This window comes from Corvus cornix, chromosome 2 (assembly GCF_000738735.6).
Source record: "Corvus cornix cornix isolate S_Up_H32 chromosome 2, ASM73873v5, whole genome shotgun sequence".
NCBI classification, from domain to species: Eukaryota; Metazoa; Chordata; class Aves; order Passeriformes; family Corvidae; genus Corvus; species Corvus cornix.
Genome location: NC_046333.1, coordinates 136522659 through 136535089, shown reverse-complemented (window position 1 = coordinate 136535089; position 12431 = coordinate 136522659). Strand labels below are relative to the sequence as shown.

The 12431-nt window shown below is 41.2% G+C and overlaps 1 protein-coding gene across 2 annotated transcripts in view; it reads left to right on the top strand.

Moving 5' to 3' along the window:
* The window catches only part of TMEM74 (transmembrane protein 74), a 34912-nt gene extending 22691 nt beyond the window's left edge, over nt 1-12221 (top strand). For both annotated transcript variants that reach the window (XR_002046698.3, XR_752383.4), the window contains 2 exons: nt 227-379; nt 8023-12221. The gene's annotated coding sequence lies outside the window, so the exon portion shown is untranslated. The remainder of the gene's footprint in view (nt 1-226; nt 380-8022) is intronic.
* Nucleotides 12222-12431: the final 210 nt, after the last annotated feature.

Sequence of the window (12431 nt, the reverse complement as noted above, 5' to 3'; positions counted from 1 at the left end):
AGAGAGAAAGAAGTGCCACATGCTCAGTCCCAGTGTTTTGTAGTTTCAGGGTACAGTATCGCAATGATGCACCTACTTCTCTTTATTTTTTGTCCTGGGCTTTTGTTGGGCTTCAGGAAAGAACATTAACTGAGTGGATTTGGTTTTGCTTGTTCCTCTAAATCTGTTTTTGCTGGGAAAGCTCTTAATGCATCATTGGATCTCACCTCTGATTCATCCTTTCCAGACTGACCTCAGAGGAACCAGGGACTGAGACCCAGCTCGGGAGCTGTAACTCTGGCCTGAAACTAACAACAATTACCATTTGCTTCCCACAAAACTGGAAAAACAGAACCTCAGCTTTCTTCCATATTGTCTTGGCTGCCTTCCCTTCAACAGGGTACGTCTTCTCCAGGTTTTGTTGCGGGAACTGACAAGGCAAAGCTCACAGTTGGGAACATATTGGCTTCCATACTGATATTCCACCACTTAAGAAAAGGGTTAAGAAACAAAACTAATATTGTAATTCACAGAGAAAGTGTGTTCCAAAGTCCTCTGAAATCAGTGGACTGAATCCCACCAACGTCACCAAGTACTGGCTTAAGGCCTTAGTAAATACGGGATTTATAAAGGAATCATTGTACGTCAATGGTGCAAAAAAAGATGTCTCAATAATTCAGAAACCACAACTGAGGAAGGAGTAGAGGTAAAGATTGAGGCAATGATTGCTAGAGGTGAAGGAAAATACAGATGTTAAACCAAAGTGGGTGTGGAAAGGAGGCTGAAAGATACGAAAATTATATTGAAGTTGGTCTGGTATCATCTACTGCTAGAAGAAGGCAAGTGTGGTGTTGTACTCCGATGTGCTTCTTATTCCTTGAAACACTATTGCCTTTGCAAATTTCTTTATCCCTAGCTGATATTGACTACTTCTTTTCCTGACTGCAGCTGCTCTATACACACTGCCAAATTAACACCTTAGTTCGCACAATCTACTCAAGGAGAGTTCTCCCAGTCTTTTCAGTTCTTCACATGTGTGGACACATTCAAACACACTGGCACCACAGCCCTTGAGCAGAGAAGCAATCCATGGAGAGGTGAGATGGGAGTACTGTGAGTGATGGGATGTAACACCTCCCAAATCTGAGAGCTCTTACATTCAGATTAATAAGGATGCCTCTGTACTCTGTAAAAGTGTCTTAGTACACTGGACCTTCCCATGAGGAACTAGATGCTGCTGCTCCCAGCACCTTATGTGAAGCTTATTCAAGAGAGTTGGAAGAGGTGTTCAGAATTTGGCCTATTCCAGTAGAGCATTTTGAATATATTTTCTACTTAAATTAACCTGCATAAAATGGGTTTGCATTACAGCTTGTCAAGCTAGTTCACCTCTTGCAAATCAGATCTGTGATCTTCTGTGACCTTTTCTTCTCTCAGTGAGATCCACCACATGGCATCCACAGGCATGCTTTGAATAGTTTAGGGACCAGGATCATAATTGCTGTCAAGGTCCATCAGAAGAATCACTTCCTCTTTACCTGCTTTTCTGCACTTATGTGCTTGATACAAGATAGGCAGTGCAAAGTTCCTCCGTTCACGAGGTGAAGTGGCTCCTTGTGCACCAATAGGAACAGATCTGCTTTTGTAGGTGTGCAGGCATGTTGGATTTCCCCTGAGGTACAAGAGCAGCTGCCAGGTGGTCTCTATATGGCTTCTCTCATTCCTCTCTTGTGATGCCAAGTCCTTGGTAGAGAGGGTGCCCCAGTGCTTGTGGCTCTGACTGCAGCACTGCAGAAGAACAGCCCAGGAGGGACAGTAAGAGATCCAGCACCACTGCACAAACATTGATCCTTGGAGAGTTTGCCCCCTGAAGGACTGCACTTGTCTGATTTTTAATAGCTGTTTGCATTTTCCACCACCTTCTTTTCGTAAGGAAAATATCAGCAGACTGCAATTTACTGAAAGTTTCCAGCAGGGAGCAGCATTTATTCATTTGTGAAGGAGACGCTTCCACCTCAAAAGGACCAGGCACCCGAAGCTGAAATAAAGACTTATAAGTCCTTTGCTTAAGAAACAATGTTTGCAGATGGATGGACAACTAGCAGTGTGAGGGGTGAAGGAGGAAGGGCAGGTTAAACACTTGGCACAAGGCCTTGCTCACCCTCTTCATCTGTCTGATGAAGCAAGCATGGCTTGGTATTTGGGACTGGGGAGGTTGGAGGCTCAGAAACAGTGCCAGCAGATGAGGTGGATCAAAACATTCCCATTTAAGGAAAAATTTTTATCAAAAAGTTCAGTGTTATCCCTGGCTCAGAATTATTACTTCAGGTACTGGAAACCCAGATTAAGGTCTCACTAATAATGCTTGCATAGTATTATCACAATCCTAAAAATACAGCATATTGGTATATATATAGAACCTAGGCTCCTGTTTGTTTTGAAAGCTTTCAATTTTAACATTTCTCTTCTAAAGATGTTTCTTACAGTGATATGTTAACAATTTCAAATCCGCAGTCTCAGAATGTCACAGCTTTGAAATCAGCCTTCCACAGAGATAGGCTGTGAACAAGTACAAAAGAGAGTATTTTAGTGGTTGAAAGCTAAACTAGTAAAAAATCCTGTTCACCTCCTAAGTGAATTTCTATTAAAAACAATTTTATAAAAACCATATACCTCATTGACAGCACTTGTGTTATTGCTGGAATTCTTCCTGCCTGTCCTGCGCTGGCTCTGCACAGCAGCCTCCTGCTGCTGTCCCCTGAGATCAGCTGTGTCCCAGTGGTGCAGTCTCAGAGTGGGTGAATCAGACCGTGCAGAGTTAGGTAACTACTGCAGTCTGCAGCCAGTACCCAAATTGGCTTTAAACCTCAGGCTAGATTACAAGAGAGCTAGAACACCATGTGCTTGTGTGCTTCTCTTCAGGATCCTGGGACTCTCAGGGTGTGCCACTGGCACCTCAGGCTTTCAGTCCCTGAGTTAAGATGACAGCAAGTTTCATCCTACCTCTAGCTGAAATGTTATGTAACTTTCTAGTACCTTGGCCTTCCCTGCAGTCAGAATGTGCATAGTCACAAATTAGATTAAATGAATTTTTATAGACACACTGACTTTTCTTTAATCACACTTTTTCTCTTCAAACTGGGGCTAAAGGTTTGTTTTAGTAAGATTGTTATGAACATTCAGTTGTCTTAAGTATGTATTCGCTTGTCTTTATTTGCCTAGATTTATTTTTTAAGTATACGATTACGTTGTCTAAATTTAGCTTTATGTGTCCTAGATTCATAAGGTTTGATTCTAAGATAATAGCATTCCTGTAACATTTTTTTACTCCTCAAAGTACTTGATCCTTTTAGCAGTAACTCCAGTTTAATGTAGCTTTCTTTGTTCACTGGCATCGCTTATGACATTTTAAAATAATTAAACTGCATATATGTTCTCCGTATGAGAAGCCCGAAGCCAGTGCCAACAGTGTGTTTCCACTAGTTTGAAAGCTGGTAGGCTTAATATTAAATTCCTTTTATAGCTCAACTTTGAGAAGTAGATCTGTTGGTACAGAAGATTCTCCAAAAAGCATCAGCCAATACTTCTTAAATGGCAGCAACTCTGCAACACTGGTATAATGGAGTGACCAGTGTACCTTGGTAAATCTCTCTCTTAATTTGTAATGTGGAAAACAAGTACAAATACCTGAATTAACTGAGAGGCCTGTGAACAGTAGGCTAGCGTGTGGCTTGAAAATGGGTGGGAGCAAGGAGCACATCTGTGAGAAATGGGGGAATAATCATTCTGGGTGGATGGCGAGTTCAGTCCAGTGCCTTGTCTCCATCAGTCACAGATGGAGATTTTGCAGATTTCTGAGGAAGAGCATAGGAGCAGCACAAGGATCTAGTTTTACATGCTGAAACACTCACAGCCTTCAGCATCTGATAGCTGGGGACCTTTCTGAGGACGAGTCACTGTCTCTGTATCTTCAAAATTTATTTCTTCAATAATAGATCCAGCTTCCCCTTGAACTCATGGGAACTACATTCTTAGTCTCTGGCGACAAGAACTTCCCCAGCTCCCTCACACCCTAAGCAATAAGCTGCCTCCCTTTTTCCCAGACCCATCTTCATTTGATAGCTCCTATTACTGCACCAGGAGAGGAGTCAAAATGTATCCACCTACTGCACTTGACAGCTCTCCGCCACTCTGGTCTCCTTAGTATGCTGAAGATGCTTAGCTGATCCTTCGTAGGAGCCACTGCTGGCAGTGACCAGACACCAAGAAAAGGACAGCCACGGACACTGACTTCCCTTAGGGCTGCCAAAGCCATTGGGCCTATGACCATGACCAGCCCCTATGGATCTGCCTGCCATGCAAGCAGAGTCAAGCCAACAACCTTGAGGAACCCTGGGAGCCCCACTGCCCAAGCTGCACAAAACTCTTCTTCACTTGCAGCATATGCTGCCGTGCAGTGTGGTAATGGCTGAACTCGATTTAAATAAACCACAGCCTAGCCACAGCAGCATAGAGCACAGCAGAGGGTAATTTACTCTGCCTCTTAGCAGGGATCCTTAAAGAGTCATGACAGGTCCAAGTAATCTGTCAAAGAGCAGCCTGAGCAGCCAGCAGTCTCTGGATGCTAATCCCTTATGAACAATAGATTCATTATATGCAAATTAATAGGAGAAGGGGTGATTGGCCACTGTATCTGCCCAGACAACTGCTCCATTTCAAAGGAACTTCAAGTACCCGGAAATCTATAAGCTGAAAAAAATTAAATGACCACATTCTGCATCTTTGTTTAAAAACAACCTGATTTCCTCAGACAGCCTGTGCAGGGATCCAGTGAATGCTGACGACACGGCAAGCTGGAAATAGTGCTCAGTGACTGAAATCCATGAGGAAAACAATAATAACAAATCAATGCATACACTGAATTTCTTGAACAGCTCTGGTTTTGATTAATTTTAATTCCCTATTCCATTACAGATTTACTTGTTTAATATCAGAAAATCCATCTGAATCCAGGGAGTGAGTTGAATATTTGTGGAAAAGATACACGGGTGGTTTTCTACATTACTGTTTTCTTACTGAGGAGTCAAAGCTGAACCTAAGGAGCAGGACAGCAGCTAGACATTGTCTGACAAACCAGAGCAGGTTCCCATCTTGTTTTGAAGTTAAACAACAGCTCTGTGGTCAACTGCTGACTGCTTTCTCCAGCTGATATTTGATTGTGGGAAGGCTATGAGTTTTCTGATGCCAGCGAAGCTGATCTTAATTAAAATATTCCATTGGAAATGTTTCATAAGATAGGAATACAAGACTGACGCCAGTCTGTCACAATTCACTAGACTGCTTGAAATCTGGAATCGACCTGGCAGGTAGCCGCACTGAAGCCAAAAGGAGTCCTGCACAGAAGGCTTAGCTTCTAGATGGGTGGTTTTCCCTATTTTTTTTTTTTTTAAAGTACACCATGTCAAATGTGTTTATGGTGCTTTAATGTAAAAAAGAAGCGAGTTGGGTTTTTATGTCCCTGTTTAGCTCATGATAACAACATTAAGACTAAGTAAATACAAACTTCCATAGATGCAGAAATTGATACAGCATTTTTTAAAACCAGGCTTATAGGGATCATAGATTCATAGAGCTGTTAAAGCTGGAAAGGACCCATAAGATCATTGGGTCCAACTGCTTACCCACTAATACCGGCCCTGCTCGGCTCCGTGGGGTCCCACGTGCACCCACAGAAGCACGGGTGGGTTCAGTGTTACAGTCGGTAGCAAAGAGTTGAGAAGGGCATTTGTGTGCGTTCCGGCAGGAGCATTTATTGCTTCTACAGCGTCAAAGGTTGCAAAGGCAAACACAAACATGATCCCGAAACTCAGTTTTATCCAGGGACGGGGAAAAGGCGGGATTAGGGAACAGGGACCAATGGGGAAGCTCTGGGGGAGTGATGAGGGGTAGAGGTTAACAGCCAACTGGGGAATCCAAACTGGGATAGATTAACATAACAGAACAAGTATCCTGGGAGAAGTCTTTCTGGTCACTGTAACCTAAAGAGGTACTTTGTGATACTAGGGACTTGTCTTACTTAGAACTCTCTGTCCCTTGTAATGTATGTTCACTGGCCACCACAACCCACGATGTTCAATGCTAAAGCATGTCCCCGAGTGCTACATCCACGTCTTTTTAACATTTCCAGGGGTGGTGATTCCACCACTTCTCTGGGCAACCTATTCAAATGCCTGCCATTCCTTTAACTGAAGAAATTTTTACTCATATCCAATCCAAATCTCCCCTGGCACAATTTGAGGCCATTTCCTCTGACCTTGTTGCTCATTACTTGGGAGAGGAGACCGACCCCCACCTTGCTATAACCTCCTTTCAAGTAGTTGTGGAGAGTAAGAAGCTCTATCCTGAACCTTATTTTCTCCAAGCTAAACACTCCCAGCTCCCTCAGCTGCTTGTGCTCCAGACCCTTCCCCAGCTTCGTTGTCCTTCTCTGGACATGCTCCAGCACCTCAATGTCTTTCTTGTAGTGAGTGGCCCAGAACTGAGCGCAGGATTCAAGGTGCGGCCAGGATGCCAGGGACAGATTATGGATTTAGTTGCCCAAATATACACATCTTTTTTTAAGTTTTCAGCAAGAGTTTGACAGAAGTTGACTCCCCAACTCACCTCTCCCCATAACAGCTCAAAATCCCATTCCCATTTTCAGCTTTACTTTGAGGAGATAATCACTCTGACACACTGGAGCCCACTAAAGCACAGCTCACTTCCTATGCCAGTCCATGGATAATGCCCAAAGAGCTGAAGCTCAAGTGATGCTGTGGCTGTTGCAATTATAGTGTGCTTCAGGAGCTACAGGGGGACAGTTACCTGGCTGCTCCTTTTGGCCCTCTGTCCTACATCAGATGCTTTCCTAAGCGGTACCTTTTTATAATATAAATAATTGATTTAAACAAAAGACATATTTCATAGCCCTCTTCCCTGTGAAAAAAAAAATCTACATAGTTGCAAGGTTCAAGGCACCTGTAGTAGCTTCCCATTCATAAATAAAGTTGTCACCTGTGTTCCTGTTCTGTTCCCATTTTTGAGGATTTTCTCCTAAGAAAGCACTCAGCACATGGGACTCAAGCACCAGTGCTGTTACATCAGTGATGATCATACCATACAGCACACAGAACATTTTGCAGGCTTTTCCTAATTAAGACTGATACTGAACAGCTATTTCAGCTGTACACATAAGATAGAGGAATGTGACTCAGCCTACATAAAATAATACTTTGTACTTACATTATGGTCTCCTTCCAAAGATTTTAGTGTGCTTTCCAAAAGAAGTCATTTAGCTTTGCAATATCTCTGGGTGTTTACTGAAGGAACAATTTCACCACATTCCCAATAGAAATACTGGCAGAGAGGTCATAGGCCCAATTTTCAGATGATTTCAGTGCAGAAATGTGCACGCACAATGCAGGCATATTGCTGAAAACAATACTTAATTTCACTAACTACATGTGGAGATGACCAGACACATGAATGGTCACTTTAATCCACATCCAGCTGTTGTTTGGCCAAAATAAACATTTAAAAATGTATGTATATTTGTAACCGCTAAACTCATGAACTTCAGGCTTTAAGGTTATGAAGGAAATCTGTAGGTTCATTTGATGCAGCCTTGCAGAGAGCTTCAATGACCCTGACTGTTTTACTACCAAAATATGCTTCTTTTTCACCAAATCCATAGGTGTTTGGTGAACTACTGAAGCAAGCCTTTAACATAGATCTTTGGTGACACTTCTACTGTCAAGTGTAGCGAAGATCTTTGTAACAAGCAGCAAGCACGAGCATTTGGATCTGCCACACTCTGGCAGAGCCACCTGAAATTCAGGGGAAAGAATGAGCTAAAAAGACAGATACCTTTTTATTTTGCGAAGTCTCACAGAGGAAAATATTTTTCCATAATGAAAAAAGTTGTTGTTTTTTCTCTTTGCATTGCTCATTTTTATGATCTTCTGAGTAATTTCCCATTTAAAATTCCTTTTCTTCCCTCCACAGGCCACCATCCCCAAAAGTATCATATTCATCCTTCTTCTGACTGGATTTTTGAATGATTGTTTTGGAGTCTGGCTTTATCTCCCTGGAGTCTCATATCTAGGGATCAGCAAACTGGCTCATATAACTTACAAACTGGCCTGAACCATAATTCAGCACTAAGGAAATGTTTTGAGGATAAAAAAAATCAGTGTGCTTTTCACATCCATACACCTCTCTACTTCCACCTCCTAGAATCAGCTGGAATGCCAAATGATGCCAGGTTACCTGCTGCCTCAGGAGTTTGGACACAGTTTTGAAAGCCCCATGGGTTAAAAACCATCTGATTTCTTGAGTCTTTGTTTCTTCAGCAAATTGACAACTGTTAGTGACTGTCATTGATGGGTTTTTCTCCTTTTTTCTTTTTCTTTCGTTCAGTTGTGCAATAATACCTGTGTCTGAAATCATATGGGGAAGCAGTTGGAAGACAACATTCATAAAGGAATATGAAGCCCAAAGAAATTAATTTAAAAAGAACTCTGTGTTTTGTTATGACTCCCAAGTCCATCCCTCCTGCCCAAAAAACCCAACAAAACAAATTCCCCTGTATTCTTGAAATGTTCACTGTCTTTTATCTGTCTCATCTTTATTAGATGAGAAATTTTGTGTGTTTTTCTGCTCCGTCCCCCTATTGCAAACATGTAAAAGTATGCAGTCCACTACATTTTTCTTGAGAGAGTGCCTATAAATAATCCCATCCACAGACTTTCCATATATGCCCTCTACTTTCACCTCCACATCAGGTGAATCCAAGCTGACGCAGCTCCACACCTCTGAGAAGACAAGGACACCTCACAGAATAAATATCTGGGGTTTGCCATTTCCTTTGTCTGGTTTACTATGCATCTCACCTACTTTGCTCAGTCCTTTAGAGGAAGACTGTGTAAACACACAGGCTCCTTCTCTAAGGCTGAACAGAATAGTGGAGAATCAGCAGAGTAGTTTTGTGGGGCATATGGGTTCAGAAAACATGAGGTGGTCTTTCATTTGTATTAGTTATATTCCAGTTAGCAATGACACCACTAAAATCCTCTCATTACTCTGTGTAAAAGTACTTTTCATGATCCAGTGTTGTTTCTTTAACAAAGAACATTTGCAAACATCGTTTCATCAAAACAAAAAGAAATTATTGTAAGTTACTAGCTTTCACTTAAAGGGACAGGAGTTTTGCCGTTGATTTTAAGGGTCTTTGGTCCTCAGCTAACACAGCACATTTAATGTCTGCTAGCACAATTTTTTTTCCTTTTAACAGAAGTGTGTCTGTTTTCTTCTCAGATTGTGCACACCAAGTTGACAAGGCTTATTTGGAATGCATAGCTGGGTGGATGTGGTGTTGAAGTAACAGATGTTCCAGTAGTTGAACTAGGCATCCAAAGGGATAAAAACAAAACCCACTTGTCTACTGGAACCTGTTTCAAACATGGTAGCTGGATAAAAAGTAACCCTGCTGCATGTCTTTCTCTGGCCCTGACTTTACAATCTTATTAGAGCCTGAGAAAAAGAAAAATCAATTGATACCCAATGTCTACAAATTATTAAGATATCCCCCTGCTGTAACTGTTCATCTAACTTAACACTTCTTCTGTCATGCTCATCAGCTCTGTGCCAGTGCTTTCATTTCTGTCCCATCTGCCCCTAGAGCACCTGCTCAGAGAAGGCACTCGGCAACACTTTGGCATTTACAGAAATTAGTCAAAATTCCTGGGTATGACCTTGCCAGCGGATACAAGGCTAACAGGAACAAGACTGTGCACCAAAATGGGTGCACTAATATTGGCAACCTTTTTCCAAGGGTGCAGGTCCAGGATTGGGACCTACTGAATATTCATTTGTGACAATTTCAGAATTAAATCTTCACCATTTGAAATTGAAGCATCTTTTTTGTATAATAAAATGAACTCTTTGGTTTTGGCTTTGATACTTGAGGAAAAATAGAGAAATTCACAGATTTAATATAACAGCTGAAATGTTTTTCAGGGGAACTCAGATATTTCTACATTTCAGCAGTGTTAATTCAATTAGCCTGAAACTAACTCAAATAAAGCATTATTGTCCATAATGGTGGAAGTTCTAGGATCTTCCTTTGAAAGTATTTTTATCTCTATGAAGACTTAATGTGAAAAGCTAACTTAAATATTCCTCCAGCAGTTTACAGACCCTAATCCAATTCCCACTGAAGTTAACAGTGCCATTTCAATTACTCCTCCAGCAGGAACAATTTATTATGACAGTATCTTAGTCTTCGTTGACCCCTGTTTAATTTATCTTCAGCAACTACTCCTCTACTTCCACTCTGTTAAATTACTACTGAACCAGTTTCCCTCTCTTCACCTCTTTTTACCTATTTCATTATTTCTTCTCCTTAAAACTATTCATATTGGCCTTTTCTGCATCCCAGCAGTTGATTCCAGCTCAGTTCGCCAAGACATAATTCTAAAGTTGATTGGATTTTCAGTCCTCCCAGATCCCCTTCACCCACAATTTGAAGTCTGCTATAGTCCACAAGGCAAATATTGGGATTTTAAGTTGGTGGGAAATGAAGTAGATATTTCTACATGCAGTCTGGGATTACTGGAACACTGAGAGCTTTTTTCTCTTGCCTCTTTGCTTCATGGATGGCAGAAATAATGTAAAAGCCAAAGGTGTAATTCACACCTTGAAAAGCAGCTGCCTCTGCCAAACATTTTTATTAACAGTATCACTAGGAGAATTACTGGAGGTGCAGTATGTAAGGAAAGAAGAGGTACTGTATTTCTTGACTCACAAATAGTATTGTTCAATTTGAAATTAGCTAAGGACTACCAAAGAAAATGCTTTGGCATGATGACTTAGTAATCACCTAAATGACCTGGTGAATTAGGTGTAACAAATGACACTCAGCTCTAACTCAGCTACAAACTGGAGGGAGTTATAATAGGTAGAGGCCTATTATGACCAATATTAACTAAGAACCTTAGATCATCAAAGTCCTCAGTAAACAACTGATAGTCTTAGAGTTGCCCATAAATCTGTTTCAATAATTTCATGGATATCACTCTCAGCGTAATGATCTGCTGTGCACAAGTACTGTGCTTACTTTGAGAGCACTGCAGGTTCACACTCATAATTAAAGTGTTCCTGCTGAAGATTTTTACAGAGGCCACAGTGATAGGTATAACAGCACTGCCAGTCTCTGTATGGTGGTTTAAGAACAGCTGTCAGGAGTCAAACAAAAGATCTGGTGGCCAAATTCTGTCAACAGCCAGTAAGAGAGGCCAAGAGAAGAGTCCAAGGGCAGGTCAAGCATATAGTGATGATTCCCCAGCCTCCCCTTCCAGCCTACAGCAGTCTGCAGCTCAGCAACCTCCTTTCCAGAAGAGGGATCTATGTGTTAAATAGTCCTTGTGGGATTTCCTTCCTTTTCCCTCAAATTTGGCTACTCAGGTTAGAAGCTACGTAAACCTTTTGGCATCCACCACTGACACACAACTGTGTGTTCCACAGCTCTCCTAGCAAGGGATAAAAAAATCTCATCTTCTCCTTAATTGAAACTATCACTCAGTCATTTAATTTGATGTTTTCTACTTCTAAAGTGGAGAGACAGTGAACAGCCATTTCCTGCTTACTTTAGTCATTGCTTTGTAGGTATATGTCCTGTCTACCCTCATTGATCTCTTTTCCAAGTTGAAGAGGCCTAGACCATTTGTTCCTGATGTTAAAACTTTTCCACACATTTGATCATGATTGCTGCTCTCCTGTGATTCTTTATGTTTAATATCACATCCTCTTGAGCTGGGACATCTGAACTGTGTGAACTCCTCTGTAGATGTATCATGAACTTAAACTGTACAGAAAATTTTGATTTTTCTTGTTTTTCATTTCCTTACATTTCATTTGGTTTTGACAGCACTCAGGTTATGGATCTCTTGCCTTTAGTTGGAGCCTTGCTATTTTTACATCTACACTAAACGATGATGCATTTTTAATAATTTTATTTCTTTTGACCTACTGGCATTAAAATAACAGTAAGAAAATAGCTTCATTTCCTCATGACTGCTTGACTTTGCCCTCTGACTTCTTTGTTGTCCCCAAATCTCTGACCTAAATTGCCCTGTATTCATTCTCATTTTAACCTCAATTAGCCAAGAGATTGCCACTCCAAATAAAGAAAACATGCTTTTCACCATGTGTCATCCACTGGGCTCAAAAATTTTTGTTTTGTCATTTCAAAAGGTCACAATAGGAATAAGTGGTCAAAGGTCCATTTTAAATCAACATTTGAAATAATACATTGGAGACATAAAGATGCTAAAATGACAAGCAGCTGACACACATAATTAGTCTCACTATTTTGTGCTCCACAAGGTAAATTGTGTTGTACATCCCCAAGATTT